The 19,793-nt window shown below is 38.0% G+C and overlaps 1 protein-coding gene and 1 pseudogene across 23 annotated transcripts in view; both read left to right on the top strand.

The window, feature by feature from the left end:
- The window catches only part of DLG2 (discs large MAGUK scaffold protein 2), a 2,470,643-nt gene that overhangs the window by 1,835,562 nt on the left and 615,288 nt on the right, over positions 1-19,793 (top strand). The gene's annotated exons all lie outside the window — the stretch shown is intronic.
- On the top strand, positions 4,771-5,765 carry LOC138148394 (PHD finger-like domain-containing protein 5A pseudogene; annotated as a pseudogene).

Raw genomic sequence — 19,793 nt, 5'->3', positions numbered from 1 at the left:
CCCACTGCTCTATGAACTGGACCACCTATCTACCCCCAAAATATGCATTTCAGGTCTTCCCAACTCTAAGTCAAATGGTCTATCCATTATCTGAATTACAATGTAAGATGATAGTTTGAGATGGATTGGGTGTGTGTATTCTACATCATTTAAGATACATCTGCAACCCAAAAGAATTCCCTCCCCTCTTCTTTCTTGGGGAAGGTCAGGATCTTGAGAAACCTCTTTCCTCAGGCATTAGACCCCAGACCTCTCTGATTCCTTCCTGCATATTCTGACTCTGCTCAAGCCTCTCTTCCTAGGTATTCCTCTGACTGATAACAGTTCCAGGATCTGCTTCTTGTCATCAGTCTTGGCCTTGAATCCCTAGTGAAAGGTTTAAGTTTGTCTCCCATTTAGGATGGACACCTGTTTTATAGGAATGTCCTCCACTATTTTCAGCTTCCTGCAGAGCTAGGACAGACAGCCTTTCTTAGTAGGAGATGACAGTGTACCAGGGACATCACAGAGGAGGAAAGGAATTCTGGATCTGGAGTTAAGGACCAGGATTCAAATCCTGCCTCTGCTACTTACTGATGTGTGACCTTGGATAATTCACTTGGACTAGATTCCAAAGGTTTCTTGTAACTCAAAATCTTATGATAAAATTAAGAAAAAGAAGATGAACATGTAAGACATCAACTGAGTGTTTCCCAGTCTCCTGATATTGCTAATTTCTTCTGTCTCTCTTTGAAACATTAAACTATACTGCCTTAGGATTAGATTTTTCCACTTACTTCATGGACATAATACCTGTGCATTTAATTCTACAACATCCATTAACTGCTCAAATGGCCCATTACCTTGTGTTGTAGCTGTAATTCTCCAACAGGTCTGACACCTTTAAGTCCTACTTGGTCATGTATCCTGCCCAACACTTGACTCAGTTGATTTACTTGATTGGGTTTATTACTAAACTGTTCATTTAATTTCATGCCCAATGAAGGACTCAGAGACTACCATCTTCTACTTCTGCCATTATCCCCTCCTCTTTTTTTGAGCCAAGGGCAATTAGCTACATCTCCCACTTCCTTGAATAATGAATTTAATTACTATTTCCAATGGATCAATATTCTGAGGTACAAATAGTACATGAAGCCACTGGGATTGCTCTACCAGAAAAAAAGTGAAGGGTTGGACAATTCTTTCTTTGTTTTACCCTGTTTCAAATATTTCAGAAGAAGGATTTAGAAATAAATCCAAGAGTCGTTGACTGTACAGTGGTCTATTATTATCCCCTGAGAGACTGATAAACTCAATACCCCAACCACTAGTTTATTTCATAAGTATAGTAATTTTTGTTGTTGTTCAGTCATGCTGTACTGTTCATGATCCCATGGACCATACTATCCATGGGTATTCATGACAAAGATACTGGAGTAGTTTGCCATTTCCTTCTCCAGTGGATTAAAGCAAACAGAGTTTAAGTGCCTTGCCTACAGTCACTCAACTAATAAGTGTTTGAGGTCAGATTTGAACTCAGGTCATCCTGACTCCAGACCCAACACTCTGTCCACTGAGACATCTAGCTGCCAATATAGCAACTAGTGATTCTGATAACTCTTCACCTGGCCTAATAAAATCTAAAAGTTTCATTGTATTGGTTTAATACTTTTGAGAATTGTCACTCAATTAAAGATAGATAGTATAGTGTAACAGAAATAAATATTGAACTCTGGAGTACAGAAGACCTATGATTGAATCCCGGTTTTACCATGTACCTAGCTGTGTCACTAGCAGGGAAGGATTATTATCCCTATGTCTCTCTTCGTATAATAAGGGTGATTGGATTAGATGATCTTTGTGATTATTTCTATGCCTTAATGAGTTGTGCTTCTGTCCATGATTCACAGAATTGCTTAAAAAAAAATTTACATAAATCTGAGTCACTATTGTCATTGTTGTTAAAAGAAAGTACTTGCGGGGGCTTTGTTGTAATCCTTATTAGAAGAGAACCCCTTCAACTTTCCAGCATGCACTGATTGTTTATCAGAGTAAAAAAAAGGCAGTAATCCAAGGCCTACCACCTAGGGTTTGGATGATTTCATAAAGTGACTCTACTGGGATCCACCACTTTGGGGCCTCAGCTGGCATGTAACATGTCAGTGTGCATATGCGGTGTTGCATCTGAATATCAGCTCTGGTCCTGTACTTTGGGGTTTGCTCCATTCCACATTTGGCTTCCAGTCTTATCTACAAATTGCCAAAGTCATTCTTGAGTACTTGATGAAGCCTATGTGGCCATAGACACCTGGAGAAGCCTAATTGAGCCTGGAGAAGTAGAAAGAGACAGCAGTAGGTTTGCCCACTGAACAGGTTCTCTTTGAACCTGTATCATCACAGGTCAGTTTGTCTCTGTTCCAGTCAGAAATGGGACTAGTTCTCCATTATTAATACTGTATGTTTGTCTACAGAGTGCCAAGAGGCAGGAAACACAAGAACTCATGATATTTCAACATTGAAAGGACCTCAGAGATCTACCTTCCTTATCTAAAATAGCATTTCTATTAGTGGCTATCCAGCCTCTATTTAAGAAGTAACAGTGACTAGGAATTTACTACTTCGTAAGATAACCAATTACATTATCTGATAGCCATCTGTTAGGTCATTCTTCTATATATTCCATAGAAATCTGTTTCCCTGATATCTCCTCCATCTAGTCCTAGTCTTTCTATCATGAAACAAACAGGAACACTCCCACAAGTCAACTCTATAACTATTCGGAAACAAAACTGTTGCCTTTCCAAAACACTCTTCTCTAATGTAAAACCACTTCTCACATAACATAAATTTGTGTCCCTTCACCATCATGACCAGTCTCCTCTTGGTATTCATTTGTCAGTGTCCCTCCTAAAGCACAGAAGCTACTCTGGCCCAGCATCTTCCACATGGGTTCTGACATGATTGATTATAGGGGAATGGTCACTTCCTTCTTTGGGGACATTTCTCTTCTATGAGTGCTTCCTAAATCTAAGTTAACATTTTGGGGGCTGCCACTATACAGTAATGTATTTTCCCAGTGAAAAGATCTTTTTTGGATGCTGCTCATAAATGACTGGTCATCCTAACAAGAGTTAAACAATATTCTAGTTCTTGATTAACAGTAAGTGCTTAGGGGAGGCTAGGAGGTGCAGTGAATAGAGCACCGGCCCTGGAGTCAGGAGGATCTGAGTTCAAATCCAACCTCAGACAGTTGGCACAATTACTAGCCATGTGACTTTGAGCAAGTCACTTAACCCCAATTGCCCTCCAAAAACAAAACAAAGAGTGTTTATCCTGGGATGTACCACAAGTTACCATCTCCTCTATCCCTCATCACTTTGTCACTCTTTAGACTGTATTGATAAAGTAGCTGATAATAAACCATGAGGACTCTGTCTCTTCTGTTGGATACTTCTTCCTTCTGCAGACTCACCTATTAGCAATATTTAGGAAGCCACATCTTTGCCCATCTCGGTCTCTGCCTGAAATTAATTCATGTGTCCTCAAAAGCACATCTTTGGCACTCTTGTGTTTGCACAAGCTTGTCTAGCCACACCATGGAAGTTTTCTTTCTTTTGCACTCAAACTAAAATTCTACCTCCTCCATGCAATGCTCTTGGGTCATATTCTTGCCCGAAAGGATCTCCCTCACACTTCATCATATATATTGTCATATATTATTATGTTTTTCTTCTTCTAAACTTCAGAGTTAAATCCACAAAGAGATTATAAACCACATTGTCTTTCACTTTTCTTGTGGGTCCTACCATGCAGAACCCATTACTAGTTATATAGCAGGTGATCAATGAATACTTTTGATTGATTGAGAACAGAGACTATCCCAGGTGATAATAATAACAACAGCAGCAGTAATAATAACCTCCTCATCATCCTCACCCATCTTGGGACAACTCCCTTCTCAGGTCTGCTCTCCTGATCAGTGAGTCCCTGGCCCTGATTGCCATTATTGAAGAATCTAAGCCATGACTGTTTCATTACAAGGATTCACTTTGAAGATTGATTAATCTCCTCAACAGCCTCACCCATACTACCCTTTCCTCCCCTTTTATACTTGCCCTTCCCTTCCCTTCCTTTCCCAGATCCTCCTTTTCCCTCATTTCCAGATCTTGATGTGCTGTCTTCTCTCATTAGAATATAAAAACCTTGATAATAGACACATATTTGTTTTTTGTATTTTTATGCCTAGTACTTCACATGATCTTAATAAATGCTTTAATCTATGTATCTATCATCAGTATTTTAAAGTTTGCAAAGCATTTTATATGTGATGTCTTATTTAATCCTCAGTGAGACTGATAGGGTTTTTTTATCCTCATTTTACAGATGAGGAAATTGAGTCTGAGAGAGGTAAAGTGACTTGCCTGATAATATAACTGGTGAATATCTGAGGCAGGAGTTGAACTCATAACTTCCAGATTCCAAGTCAAGGCATTCTATCTACTATGACACCTAACCTTCAAGTAAAAATAGAAGACTTGCATTTATTTTTAGAAAACAATCTCCTTTCCTTTCTCTGTTTCTTCATTCTTTCTGCCTTCCCCTTTTACATACATTATTTTATTCAATCCATGAAACAGGCAGTGAATTAAGTAGTATACTTGGTTTACTGGAAAGAGCCCTGGCCCTGGTATCAGAGTACCTAGATTCAAATTCTAATTCTAACATTTTTTACCTATATAACCATGGGTAAATCACTGAATTGGCCTGGATCTAATCTATAAAATGAGGGGGGTGGCTGCATCCAGCGACCTGCTTAAGGGAAGGCGATGGCTAAACATCACCCGGATTTGATTTTCTGTTGCAAGCAGGCTGGTGTCGCCATCGGGAGGCTGTGTGAAAAATGTGATGGCAAGTGTGTGATCTGTGACTCCTATGTCCATCCTTGCACATTGGTCCGGATATGTGAGGAGTGTAACTGTGGCTCCTACCAGGGCTGCTGTGTGATCTGTGGGGGCCCTGGAGTGTCTGATGCCTATTACTGCAAGCAGTGTACCATCCAGGAGAGAGATAGAGATGGTTGCCCAAAGATTGTCAACCTAGGGAGTTCCAAAACTGACCTTTTCTATGAACGAAAGAAGTACGGCTTTAAGAAGAGGTGATTAACTTGACTCTCCTTGCCCCATCACCATGCTGCTGCCCCAGCTGGAGAAGACACCGGACACCGTCACCACCCTCACCTCCATGGAAAGGGGAAAATGGGACCCAGGTTTCACCAGATTTGCTGATGACTACCTCCCCCTTTCCTCTTCCACCCCCTCTTCCCTCGCCAGAAACTCGGCAGAGGGAAGAAAAGAATCCTACCCAGGGATGGTACAGGGAACACCGAGAGATGGGGTGTCAGCTGGACCCTTATTATGTATGAGGAGCTGGGGCACAGGCCCTTGCGGTCCCATTTCTGCACTGATGGATGTATTCTAGAAGGCTAGTGTCATGTCAGTCCAGTCTTTGGGGAGTTGCCCATGAAACTCTACAGTAGCAGCAGAGTGAGGAATGTGGTCTAGCAGTCAGCTCCTCAAGAATTGCCCTCCTTAGCAATAGCAGCATTTTAGGTGGGGTGGGAAATAGATCAGAACAGTTGCAGTGAATGGGCTGCTGCTGTGTCTAGGCACACCTCTGGGGTCACTGTCATCACATTTTCCTTTTCTCCCAATCAGCAATCTTCTCTGTAACTGTAGCCAGTGTTAATAAAGTTGGTGTTTCTTTTCTAAAAAAAATAAATAAAATGAGGGGGTTAGACTATGTGGATTCTGAGTACTCCTCTTGTATTATTATTTCCATTTTCCATATGAGTAAATGAAGGGGCAAAGCCTCACATACCTAATGAGGGACAGAGTCAATGTTCCCTCTTATCCCCCCCCTCTTCTCCTTATTCTTCATTGCAATCATTAATACAAGATTTTTTTTGTTTACAAACCATTTCAAATACAGTATCCTGTGTGACTGAAATAATATATAGTAGCCAAAAAGAGCTAATATGAACCTAGGCTGTACTCAGAAAGACATATCCAGGATTAGGGAGGTAAGAATCCCACTGTACTCTACTGGGACCAGTATGTATTTAGAGTATTATGTTCAGTTCTGGGAATTCTATTTTAGGAAGGGCATTCATGAACTAGAGAGTTTTTAGAAGAGGGTAAATGGGATGGTGAAGGGGACCAAGTGCATTCTATTTGTTGAAAGAAAAATTATTTTAGGCTAAAAAATACTTGAAGTACATGTGAGGGGGTACAAGATTAGCTATCTTTAAGTATTTTAAGGACTGCCATATGACAGAGGTCTTTTTCTGTTCAGTCCCAGAAGGCAGGAGGTAGAAGTTGCCAACAGAAAAATTAGGGTTAATGTCAGGAGAAAACATCCTAAAAACGAGAGCTGTTCAAAAGTGGAATGAGCTTCTCAGGACAGGGTTGATCCTCCGTCCCTTGTGGTCTTGTGGCAGAAGCTGGGTGGCTATTGGTGGGGTATGTCATTGAGGGGATTCCTGTTCAGGTGGAGGTTGGATGAGATGGTCTGTCCATTGAAGTTTTTTCTCAATAAGAGACTGTTTCTATAACTTTTGAAATAGCCCTGTGAGTTAGGTGGTACAGTTACGATCATCTTCCATTTAGAGATGCCCAAAGAACAACAAATTACCTATAAAGCTGAGTTCTAATAGCTAGCATTTATGTAGCACTTTAGCATTTGAAAAACACTTTGCAAATATTATCTCAAACTATCCTTACAACAGCCCTAAGAAATAAATGCTATTATTATCCCCATTTTACCTATGAGGAAACTGAGACAAAGAGGTTACGTGATATACAGGGTCACACATCTAGTAAGTGTATGAGGCTGGATTTGAATTCATGTATTTCCTAACTCCAGGTTCAGCACTCTATCCATTTAGCTACTTTCAACTACAGTTACCCAGGTTTGGTTTTAGTAGAAAAAAATCCACTGAATTTGGAGTCTATAGCCCTGAAATCCGGGATTTGTGACCTGTAGGACCAGAGGCAGATAATTTGAATCCTCCAGGCCTCAGTTTCCTCCTCTTTAAAATGAGGGAATGGGCTTACATGGTCTCTTTTTGCACACCTCTCAGTTGCTTCCTATGTTCACATTTCCTCTCCTTTTGTACTTGAATGCCTAGCAAGTGCAATGTTATTAAAATTGCTTCTTTAAAATAGCAATTTGCATCTCTGAATTTATTTTGCACAGCCCATATATCACACAGCTACATAGCACAGTGTGTTGATAAAGTATAAATGGCCTATCCATAAGATGAATTGGACCCATAAAATGTGAAATGTAACAATTTTCCCAAAATCTAAAAAAAAGCTATTTAAGGCACAAAATGAGTAAAAGTATTAGATAATCAATCAGGATAAAATAATTCAAATTAATGTTCTCAATATGCATTCATTTAAACAGCCCAAATAACCAAGAGATTTAGTGGAAATAGGCTTGATTTGGAGGCAAAAGACCTAAACTTAGCTCCCATCTTTGCTACTCTCTTACTAGACTAGCTGGGTGACTGTGAACAAGTCATTTATCCTATATGGGTCTGAGTTTCCTCATCTGTAAAATAAGGGGCCTGGATTTAGTAGTCTTTTAAAGCTGTAATTCCTAAACTACTTTATGATCATGATTATAATGTGTATGACCATTTACCTGCCAAACCCTCAGTGCCCCCCCTGCCCTGTTGCCACTGGGATGAAATATACACACCTTAGACTGGTATTAAAAGCCCTTTGAACTCTGACCCCACCACTCTTTCCAAGCATATCACATTATTTCCTTCCCCAATTCCCACAAACTATTCCATCTCTCTGAACTCTATACCTTTGCATGGATTGTTCCCAATGTCTTGAATATCCCTTAGCTTCTTTCAAGGTCCAAGTGTCACCTCCTACAGACAGCCTTTCCTAACCCCTCCCATCACTAGTATTACTCACACTTAAAATGTATATACTTAACTATTTCAATATTGTATCCACTAAAGAGAGTGTCATTTCCTGGAGGACAGGGGACTGGTTTTCATTTTTGTCAACATATCCCTGACTCCAATTATAGTATTGTGTCCTTGTCAGTCAACCCACCAATAAGCATTTATTAAGTACCTACTATATGCTAAGTACTATTCTAATTCTGTTCTAGAACCATAGCATAGACCAATTCTAGGTCTGTTCTAGAACTATAAGAGACCATTCTGGCTCTGTTCTAGAACTTCAGGGTAGACTTGTTCTTGTTCTGTTCTAGAACTACAGAATGGGCTTCTTCTAGTTCTGTTACAGAATTATATTAAAGTCTAGAATTGTAGACTAGAACTATTCTAGCAATGGGGATACAAAAAAGGCAAAAAAATGATCCCTTTACTCCCAAGAAGCTCACCATCTAATGGGGTAGACAACATAAAACAATTGCGCACAAACAAGACATAGAGAGAATAAATTGTGAACAGTCTCAGAGGGAAGGCACTAAGATTTAGGAGGACCAGGACAGGCTCCTTGCAGAATGAGGGACTTTAACACGGATGTGAAGGAAGGTAGGAAGCAGAGATAAGGAGGGAGCGAGTTCCGGACATGAGGGATAACAAGCAAAAAGTTTGGTCAAGAGATAAAGCATTGTATTTGAGCAACAGCAAAGAGATGAATGTCCCTGGGTATCAGATTATGTGAAGTATGGTAAGACAAGAAAAGTAGGAATAGATCGCAAAGATCTTTAAAAGTCAGAGAATTTTCTATTTGGTCCTTGAGGTTATAGACAACAATGGGAGTTTATTAAATTAAGGAGGTGGAGTGGGGACAGATACGATCGCACCTGGGCTTCAGGAAGATCAATTTGACAATTGAGTGTAGCATGTATCAGAGAAGGGAAGACACTTAGGCAGGAAGACTAGCCATCAGGCTGTTGCAGGAGTCCAGGTATGAGATGATAAGGGCCTGTACCAGGGTGGTGGCAATGTCGGAGAAGGAAGAGGGTGTGTATGTGTGAGATGTTATAAAGATAGAAATAACTGATTAGAAGTGGGGAAGTGGAAGAGAGTGAGGAGTTGAGAATGACACCTTGGTCACTAGCCTGGGTCACTGTGAGTATGGAGGTACTTTCAACAGGAATAGGAAATTTAGAAAGAGGGGAAGGTTTGGGGGAGAAGATAGTGAGTTTGGTTTTGGACATATGAGTTTAAGATATCTAAAGGATATTTTGATGTCTGTTAGACTTGTGTCTCTTAATGTGTATTGTGATATTTAGGTTTCAGTCTACTTTAGATCTTTTACTTTTCCTATCTTTTTAATCATGATATCCATCTGATGATCAGTCAACCTACCAATAAGCATTTATTAAATACCTACCATATGCTAAGTACTATTCTAGTTCTGTTCTAGAACCATAGTATAGACCTATTATAGCTCTATTCTAGAACTATGGGATAGACAATTCTGGCTCTCTTTTAATTTATATAGCATTTAATATACATATAGCATTTATATATACATACATTATGCATACTAAAGGATCCTGAATGAAAACATGCCACCATTTGTAAATGAAAGTTGGATACCATACTATCAAAACAGAGAATCACTGAATGTCTGATTTGGAAGGGACCTCAGAGACCATCCAGTCCAGTCCATAACTAAACAAAAATCCCCACTAGAAGATGGCCATAAAGCATTTGTCTGAAGACCTCCATTTCGGGAGAGCCCCCCTCTTCCCAGTATATTTCAGTCCCCTTCGGATATCTCTGACTGATTGTAAGATGTTTCTTATATCAAACTTAAATCTGTTGCTTTATAAACTTCCACCCATAGCTCTTCTTTCTCCACTCTAGGTAGAAGTAGAACTGTTCTAATCCCTCATCTGTGTTTGAACCCTTCAAATACTGAACTATAGTTGCCATGTTATTGTTAAGACTTCTGTTTACTTTTTTCAAAAATTTTCATTTCTTATCGTCTCCCATCTTCTACCTTGGTTACCCTCAATTGGATACTCTCCAAATTATCAACTTTCCCCCTAAAATGTGGAAGAATTCAATATTAGGTTCAAAATATAGTCTGATTAGGGAAGAGTTCACTATCCCAATCACCTTCTTCTGAACCTCCGAATTATCAATATCCTTCCTGAAATATGGCATCCAAAACTGAACATGGAATTGTATATGGGTTCAGACCTGGAAAGAATATAGAGAAAATTTTCACCTCATTTGTTCTTGACATGGAATTGTATATGGGTTCAGACCTGGAGAGAATATAGAGAAAATTTTCACCTCATTTGTTCTTGACATTATATGCAGCATTGACTTTTTTCAGTATATTGTATGCTCTTGACTCATTCAAGTAAACCATTCCCCTAGCCTTTTTCAGATGCCCTATTGTGTAACCACAAATACCACATCTACTTATGAAGTAACCCATGTATAAAAATTTGCACTTCTCCTTATTAAAATCCATCTTATATTTGATCTAATGTACTAGCCTCTGTCAGGATCTATTTTGGATCTCTCTATTTATCTTGAGTTTCACCTGACATTCATTTTTGTTTTATTCTTTCTAGTTCAAAAATGACTTCCTTAGAAAGAAAAAAAAACTAGCAAATTAAATGTTAAATACTCCTTTTTTTTTGCTCCATCCTATGTTATCATTATTCAATATACCCCCAAGCATAGTTCTATTCCTTCTTTGATCTTTTTATTTCCTCTAACTCAGGTGAAACAAAACAAGACAAAATATATGTAGTAGACATCCCACCCTGACCAGCTTTGACTTATGTGAAAATTTAATCACCTTGACATCTATGCCCTTTTTCATATTGATCAAAGTGCTTTCTACTAGCCTGGGACACTGCTAAAAAGACTTTTTTTGCTCCAAATGCATGCCAGTCCATTAATGGCTACTTTTTGGGTCCTACCATTCAACCAATTTGGAATTCGCCTAACTATAATATCACCTAGCCATAGGTCTTCATCTTTATCACAAGAATAGTTTGATGGACTTTGACAATTAATTTCTAATTACACACATGTGTGTGTATATATATATATATATATATATATATATATATATGAGCTACATGCATAGCAGCTCCCTCATTTAATAGTCCAAATCCTGCCACAAGAAAACAAGACTAGTCTAACTCACATGGCCTTTGCTCAACGAGTTTCTTAACCAGATGTTTCTAGAAACTGTTCTAGTAAAAATGAATTCTGAATTTTTCCAGAAATTAAAATTAAGTTCATGACTTCTAATTTGTAAATCCCATTCTTTTCTCCCTCCAATTCTCTTGAAACTTTGAAAGATCACTTGCTCTGGCTCAACATTACATCTGCAGGTTGTTTCAATGCTGTAGAATATAATTCTTCTGGGTCTGGTGTGATGATTTGAATGTGCCAAGACCAGTTTGATATTATTTCATTATCTCCCTATTTAACTTGTGTTTCACCTGACATTCATTTTTCTTTTTTCCTTTCAAGTTTAAAAATTATTTCTTTAGAAAGGAAAAGTAGCAAATTAAATGTTGAGTTGTTCTTCCCTCTCTCCATCATATGTTATCATTCATTCTGCCCCAAGCAGCAATTCTGTTCAGTCTTTAGTCTTTTTATTTATCCTAATTCAGGTGAAAACAAAACAAAACACTCTTTTATGTTGTCCTTAGTTTGAATTATAATGTATTTGGAATTAGAAATAGGGCATGAAGCTATATTTTATGGAACATTTTGCTGCCAGACAAGGAGTACACATGTGTTTATTAATTGGCCATTAAGAATTTAATAGCAAGATGTTTTTATGGTTCAATAAATTGTATTCATTGATTCTGAGACTCCAGAAATGTTCTTTGTGCAAGTGAAATCCATTTATGGATGCAAAGAACATTTATTGAGATGGATTGTGAACCTTGGCAATCAGTCTTCAGACTTTTGTTGGTAACGCATCTTAGGCTAAAGAGAACAATACATTTAAGTAAATGGGAAAGGCATGGGTATTAGTCTTATTATAATGGTACATCCTCAACCATCACTGCTGTTATTCCGGCTTGAAACAGGTAAACAATTTCATATACGTGTATGTGTTTAACCAAACTACACAAGAGAAACCCAACTTACCCTTTCTATTTTTCTCATTTTAATGATACCATATAGAGAATACTGCCTTGGGAATATGAAAAACTAAAGCTTTTTTCCATCACTTGTGGAAGAGATACTTATCTTAATGTCTTTTGATGAGGAATTCACACTCCTGAACCTCAGTTTCCTTATTTGTAAAATAGGAATAACAATAACGATAATAAGATCTGCATTATCTGCCTCTAAGGATTGTGATAATCAGATAATACATTTGGAAGAACTTAAAAAAATATAATTTATAAAATTGCAAAGGGCTATCCTGATGTTTACCTAAATTGCATGTCACGAGATGTGAGTAGAGATACCATAAGAAGTTAATGCTAGTGATAATTATCTCTCTAAAATAATAAATGTGACTTTAGCTATATTTTAGAATGCTTATTGTTAGCAATAATAGTAATTTTCACATTAAAATGAACTCAATGTTTTTATGTAATTTCTAACCTCTTTTGACTCCATATAGGACAGAAACAGACTATTATGCCACTTCCTGGTTATTTCCAAGCTATGCTCCCTGTACTCTGTCCATCCTCTCAGAATTTGGAATTTTCCTAGACCCCCTTAATTCAAATAGATGAGGTTTTTTTTTTTACTTTGTTTTGAGAGAGCATTTCAGGCATGTGGGTCCAGTTATGACAAGAAATGGAGAGGGCAGGTGGAATGTTGCAAGTTGAGAACTACTAGATAATTGCATTTGGTGGAACAGAGAGAGGGTGAGCCAGTATAATGTGCAATACAATCTTCAAAGATTATTTGTAGCCATATTGTGAAAAACTAGGGGCAACTAGGTGGCATGGTGAATAGAGCACCAGCCCTGGAGTCAGGAGGACCTGAGTTCAAATCCAGCCTCAGACACTTAACACGAAAAGTAGCCATGTAACCTTGGGCAAGTCACTTAACCCCAATTGCCCTCCAAAAGAGCAAAGAAAAAAAAAACAACAGATCGTGAAGAACTTTAAATGCCCAACAGAATGGTTTACATTTCATCATGATGGCAATAGGGAATTACTGAAGCTGCCTGAGCAGAGGAGGAATGTGGTCAGAACTATGCTTCAGGAGGATCAATTTAGCAGTTGTTTGAAGAATGCATTGTAGCATGCAAAGAGACCAATTAGGAGACTTCTGCAATAGTCTGGTTAATAGATATTAAGATTCTGAGTTAACCTCATGGTTGTATAAGTAACAGGAAGGGAATTTATGAAGGTACTTGACAGGACTTGACAACTGATTGGTTTCCTGCAGTAAGTAGAAATTCAATAATGATTTAGGTTGATACTCTAGAATGAGGATAGCGGTGCCCTTCAACAGAAAAAGGGAAGTCCATAAGTGTGATGCATTTAGGGGGAAAAATAATGAGCTCTGTTGGAGTTTGATATACCTATGCTACATCCAAGTGGTGATGTCTATCAGACAATTAGTGATAGGTTACTAGAGGTCAGCAGAGAGATAAAGTTTAGATATATAGATTTCAGAGTCATCTACCTAATGATACTAAGTGAACCCATGAGGGCTGAAAGTAAAAGGAAAGAAAAATGAGCCATAGTATATACCCAGGAATAATTGATAAAAAATGGAAGATACCAATCTGATGTAAGTTTAAAAAGAAATCTCCAGTGGAATGCTATAGGGATTTGAATCTATTCTCTTTCATAATTTTTATACTGACTTAGATCAGAGGATCATAGATTTAGAGCTAAAAAAAAGAATAACGGTCTTCTAGTCCAATAGCTCTATCTTGCAGATAAGGAATTGAGGCCCAGAATGATGTGGTGATTTGTTCAACATCATGTAGTTAACAACAAAGCAGGGATTTGAACCCAGGTTCCCTAACTCCAAATCCAGTGTTCTTTTCACTGCACTGCACATGGAAGACACCATATTGGGTGGGAAGAGCCAAGCCACTGAATGACAGACCTAGGAACAAACAAAATAAAAGATGACTTAAAAAATGCAAACACCATAGCTGATCTAACATTTATGCCTAAAATCAACTTCAGAGGTATAAGAAGGGGGTGGCATGTTTAGGCAATAATTTCTCTGGAGTTGCAATGGATTACAAACACAATATAAGTCCATGGTGTGAAATCATGGTCATAAGAGTTAATGAGATATTGGGCATACCTTCAAGTAATAAGGAGGTAATTGTTCCTCTGTACTCTGCCCCAGTCAGTCCAGTCTAGTTCACTTCTGGGCAATATTGTTTAGAAAGGATATAAATAAACAGGAGAAAATACAGAGAAAAGGAAGCTATATAATGATGAGCTTAAAATTCATAGGCAGTGAGGTTATGCAATGGATAGCACACTGAGCTCTGAGTGAGGAAGACCTGAATTAAAATCCTGCCTCATACAAGATAGTTACTCATTTAAATTACCAACTTACCCTGAGTAAGTCATTCTCCACTTGCCTCAATTTCTCATTTATAGAAGCCCCTCGCAGGACTATGGTAAGGAAAAAAACTAAATAATATTTGTAAAAATACTTTGTAAATTTAAAGTTCTATTAAATTCTAGCTATTATTATTACTATTAAGAGTTGAAGGGAATGGAAATCTCTAAGGCAGAGGAAAAGATGACACAAATGAGAAATGCTGTTTTCAGGTATCAGAAGGGCTCTGATATGAAAGATGGATTTGGCCAGAGAGCAGAAGAGGGGGACAATGGATGAGACTTGCAAAGAAAGCAATTTTTTCTTGATATTGGGAAGTGGGGGGTTCCTAACAATTTAAGTTTTCCATAAATGGAATGTATTGCTTTGGGAAGTGGTATGTTCCTTTTCCTTGAAGGTCAGAGCCTGGGTTACCACCTGTAGATTACATCATAGTGTGAGATTCTTTTGGGATATCAGCTAGACTTTGCTGCTACCTTTCAGTTACTTTACTCACATCCAACTCTTGGTGACACCATTTGGGGTTTTCTTGGCAGAAATAATAGAAAGGTTTACCATTTCCTTCTCCAGCTCATTTTACAGATAAGGAAACTGAGGCAAATAGGGTTAAGTGACTTGCCCAGGATCACACAGGGTCAGATTTTAAATCATGATCATGAGTTTTCCTGATTCCTAGACCAGTGTTGTATTCACTGCACCATCTGGCTCAGCTAGACTTCTATGACTGTTGAAATTCCTTCCAGCTCTGAAATTCCAGGATTCTTTGACCTATTCAAGGAGACTGAGAAGTACTGGTCAGGCATACAGGAAAAGAACATTGCTCTGGCAGTGTTAGAAACATCCAAAGAGATAAGAATACTCAGAAAGGACCATGGGAGGTGGTCTTCAGTGCAAAATTTTAAAGAGAGATCAATATGAGTGAGTGCTGAGAAAAGGCTGTTGGATTTACCAACAACAGGATTATTGGTGAACTCAAAGAGAGCAGTTCCAATGGAATTCTTAGGGTAAAAACCAGATTGTCAGGGCCTGAGGAGTGAGTAGAGTATGAGGAAATGGAGCCTCATTTCCTTCACCTGTAAAATGGGAACTACTAATATTTGCCTATTTAGCTCTAAGAATTGCTGTGAGGATCATTGAGCTCTGACAAAACTTTTTCTATCCACAAAGTGCTATATAAACATGAATTATTATTGTTTTAGTGTGAACTTAATGTGAATTGGAGAGATAGTAACTCTAAAATGGTCATATTAAGTTAATGGGAAATGTGATTAGATTTACAAAAAATGTTATTTCACCTGCTGTTCCAGCCAGGCAGTTACCTACTTATGATGGAGGACTAGTTTCAAGAAGATAACAATCAAGTTTTCAAATATAATTACTTCCCAAAAATTCCATTATAAATTTATTGAGTGACTATTGAATGCAGAGCACTTAGATAGATACTGAAAGAGACTGAGTTTAAATAAGTCACAGATGCCTGCCCTCACAGAGTAATATGATCTAATAGGGCCATAAGAAACTGAGCCCCTTTTGTAATCCAATTTACAAATGGAAGATGTGAGGCTCCATTTTCTCATATTCCACTGATTTCTCATGTCCTGAGAAGAGAGCTATAATAAACAGTATTACATGATGAGAACATTGAAGGCAGAAAAAAAATGTTCCCCATGAAATTTCATGGGAATTTAATTATACATTTGCATCACTAATAACCAGCTAACTTTGGTCTGAAAAACCACCTCTTACCTCATCAGTGGGAGAACTCTATTTCCATGACATCACTCTGCTTTTCATTATTCCTTGTTGATAAAGGTATGATATCCAAACTGAGTGGCAATAACAGCTCTGCTCTACTCTGTCCAGGTAAGACCACATATGGATTATTATAGTCTGGAACTGAGAATAAATCCAATACCTCTTGTGTGCGCTGGCTCTTCAGCTACTATACTAAATATATGCTATAATTCAGATACTAAAAGATAGCTATCTTCTCTACTACCCCAAGTCTTCCCTTCTCCAAGATCAATATTTCTACTTCCTTCAGTTGATCATTATACAGAATGATCTCCAACCTTTTAGCCATCCTGGATGCCATCCTGTTGGTATACACCATTATACACCAGCTTGGTATACACCAGTTTGGTATACACCAGCTTAAAATCACAATGACTTTTTCGGCTACCATATCATTTCTAGAGCTTTATTTCTCCCTTTTAACATGGGATATTATGTAGCCATTTCCCCCATCTTCAACTTTAGCAGATTTTAAAATTTTAAGACAAGTATAATAGGACTTGACAAGTATCTTTTAAAGTCCATCTACCTGGATTTGACTCATTGTTCTAGCTTTTCAAGGCCATGTTGGATCCTGACTCTGTTAATCAATACATCAGCTATTCCCCTCAGGTTTATTTCATTTCTGTATGCAATATGCATGCCCTCCTTGACTTTAAACAAGTCATGGATAAAAATGTTAAATAATATTGAGTTAAATTGTATCCTGTTCTTTGGGAAATCAAAGTCAGTGGGCATAATGAGTTTGAATGGCATTATTTTGATGCATTTGGACAGGGTCTGTGTGCATACAGGATTATTTTCACTGGGCCGTGCACACATATAGCTACAGATAGAGATAGAAATAGACTATTTAATTCCAAAGTAATCAGTGTGAAAGTAAAGTCAGCACTTAAGACCTTCCTTCCCCTGCCCTTTTAGTACGAGAGGAGGGTGACTGTACTTATTAATGCATGTTTACCAAATCTGAAATCCGTAATAGAAGTTATAAAAGAGATGTTAGTATGAGAGTGAGGGTGGGGGAGTACAGATAGATGTGTCTACACTAGCCATTATGACGTATCCCTTGAGTCCACAGTTGATGTTGGGGAAACAACCATCACATATTAAGAAGAAGATCAGACTTTAGCATCAGAAGATCTGATTTCAAATCCCCATTGCTATCTCCTCAGTCATTTGTGGGCCATATGAGCTTAGATCAGTTACTTAATTTTTCAAACTCTCATTTTCTTCACATGTGAAATTCCAACCTTAAACCTTCCTGGGTTCTTGTAAGCCTTAGAGGACATAATGTGTAAAAAAATACCTCTTGATCTGCAAAAAAAAATACAAAGGTAAGGTGTGCAGGTGGTATTGGCACTGAGAATTAGCTGCATTTTCAAAGACTATTATCTTTGGCACCAATTTATCAAGTCATGCCTCTTGAAAACATCCTCATTCATTTTCTGTGATAAATCCTCAGAGCAGGGCATATATTTAAGCACCTGACGATTGGTAATGGGAACTGTACCATTTAATCCTCACCTATCAGAACAAAAATGTTCTCCCATATATTTATGTCTCTTGGTAAGTGTACTAAAATAAAAATTTAGACCATAGTATCTACATTATGCTACATTCATATATCCTTTGACTTCTGAGCAAAGATTAAAAGAACAAAATAAGTTCAGCTTGACTTTAAAAAAAATGAAATTGATCAGACCATGAGGTTAGTCTATAAATATTTGAAGGGCATTAACCCCAGGGAGAGAGAAGATTTATTTAGCCTGGTGGAAGTGGATAATTTTCATTACAAGTACGTAACTGTGATGGGAAGGAATTCAGTCAGAGAAAATCTAAGTTGGATATTGGAAAATTTTGCCTAAAAGATTTATGTGATTCTGAAACAGCTTCTTCAGGAAAGCAGTAAAAAGCCCATCTATCCTTGAGTCTTGATTAGGATTGGTACAGGACTCAGAAAGTGTTAGAATTTAACAATTTGAAATCAAGGAGGAGCAAAATGGTATGGCTAGAGTGATAATAAGGTGACAGAAATCCTAGGTTTGAGATCTGGCTCTGTAATCTATGGCCTATCTAATTAGTGATTTTGGTAATTCATTCCATCTATCCAAGTCTCAGCTTACTCATCTATAAAATGGGAATAACAGTATTTCTGTATTGTGGTGAACGTCGATTTTGTAGTTTGTGTTGTGGTGTGGTTAAGGATCCAGTCTAATATAAGAGATAGGCTCAGACACTCATTGTCCTGACTCAGAGGCCACCTCTTTTTCTACTACAGCAGTTATGTCAAGTTCAAATAGAAATGGGGCCACTAAATTGCATATAAGTATCCCATCAGACAGCATAATGACTTGGAAAATCATGCTAATATTACCTATGCTATATTTTATTTTTGCTTATTTTGTTAAATATTTCCCCATTACTTTTTATCTGGCTCCCATTAGACTTGGGGCATGTTGCAGTTCCATGAGTCAAGCATTTGACATCTCAGCCCTATGTCCTTCTGCTTTTCCAAATAAAAGGAATTATTATGAAGTAGACATGAAGAGGTAGGCAAAAGCCAGCTCAGAAGGGACTTAGGATGTTTATGTTCACCCTAGAGGTAATTGGGAATCATTGAAGACTCTTGAGCATAATGGCTAAGATTTTTATAGAACTCTAAAGTTGGCAGAGCAAAACATACATCATCTCATTTGGTCCTCACAGAAACAGAGAAGAAGACATTACTATCCCATTTATCATATTAGCAAACTGAGACAGAGAGCCATGAAGTGATTTGCCCAGAGTCACATGGCTTTAAAGCATTAGGTACGGGATTCAAATTCAGGTCTCCCTGTCTGCAAGTCTAACATTCTATCAACTATAACACAATCCCCTCTAAAAGAGAAGGACCAGATATGTGCTTCAGGGAGATTGTGTTGGTAGCTCTGTGAAGGAAGAATGGAGGATTAAATAAGTTTATATATGTTAAGTTAGGGCAGCCAGGTGACCCAGTGGATAGAGCACTCTGTTTGGAATCAAAAGGACTCATCTTCATGAGTTCAAATCTGGCATCAGATACTTTCTGGGCAAGTATGACTTTGTGTGTGACCCTAGACAAGTCACTTAACTCTATTTGCTTCAGTTTCCTCATCTGTAAAATGAACTGGAGAAGGAAATGGCAAATAACTCCTGTATCTTTGTCAAGAAAACTCCAGATGGGGTCAAGAAGAGTCGGATATGACTGAAACCAAACAACAGCGTGTTAAATTGCTTCATAACCAGAATGCTTTAAAAGCTTAGCTGTTCTCATTGTGTTGTGAGTGTTCTATAATGGATGACCCATAGAGTCATTACTAAATCTCTTTCCTTTCTTATAATTCTGCATAAATATCATCATAGAATTATGAATTTGGAGTCAGAAGGGTCCTCAGAGATCATCTAGTTCCTTCATTTTATGTATTAGGTAACCAAGGCAAACATGGGTTAAGTG

This window comes from Petaurus breviceps, unplaced genomic scaffold (assembly GCF_028583685.1).
Source record: "Petaurus breviceps papuanus isolate PSGF00001 unplaced genomic scaffold, PetGlider_PUasm1.0 90823, whole genome shotgun sequence".
Classification (NCBI taxonomy): domain Eukaryota; kingdom Metazoa; phylum Chordata; class Mammalia; order Diprotodontia; family Petauridae; genus Petaurus; species Petaurus breviceps.
Note: the sequence above shows the minus strand (reverse complement) of the source record. Positions and strands in the feature narration are given on the sequence as shown.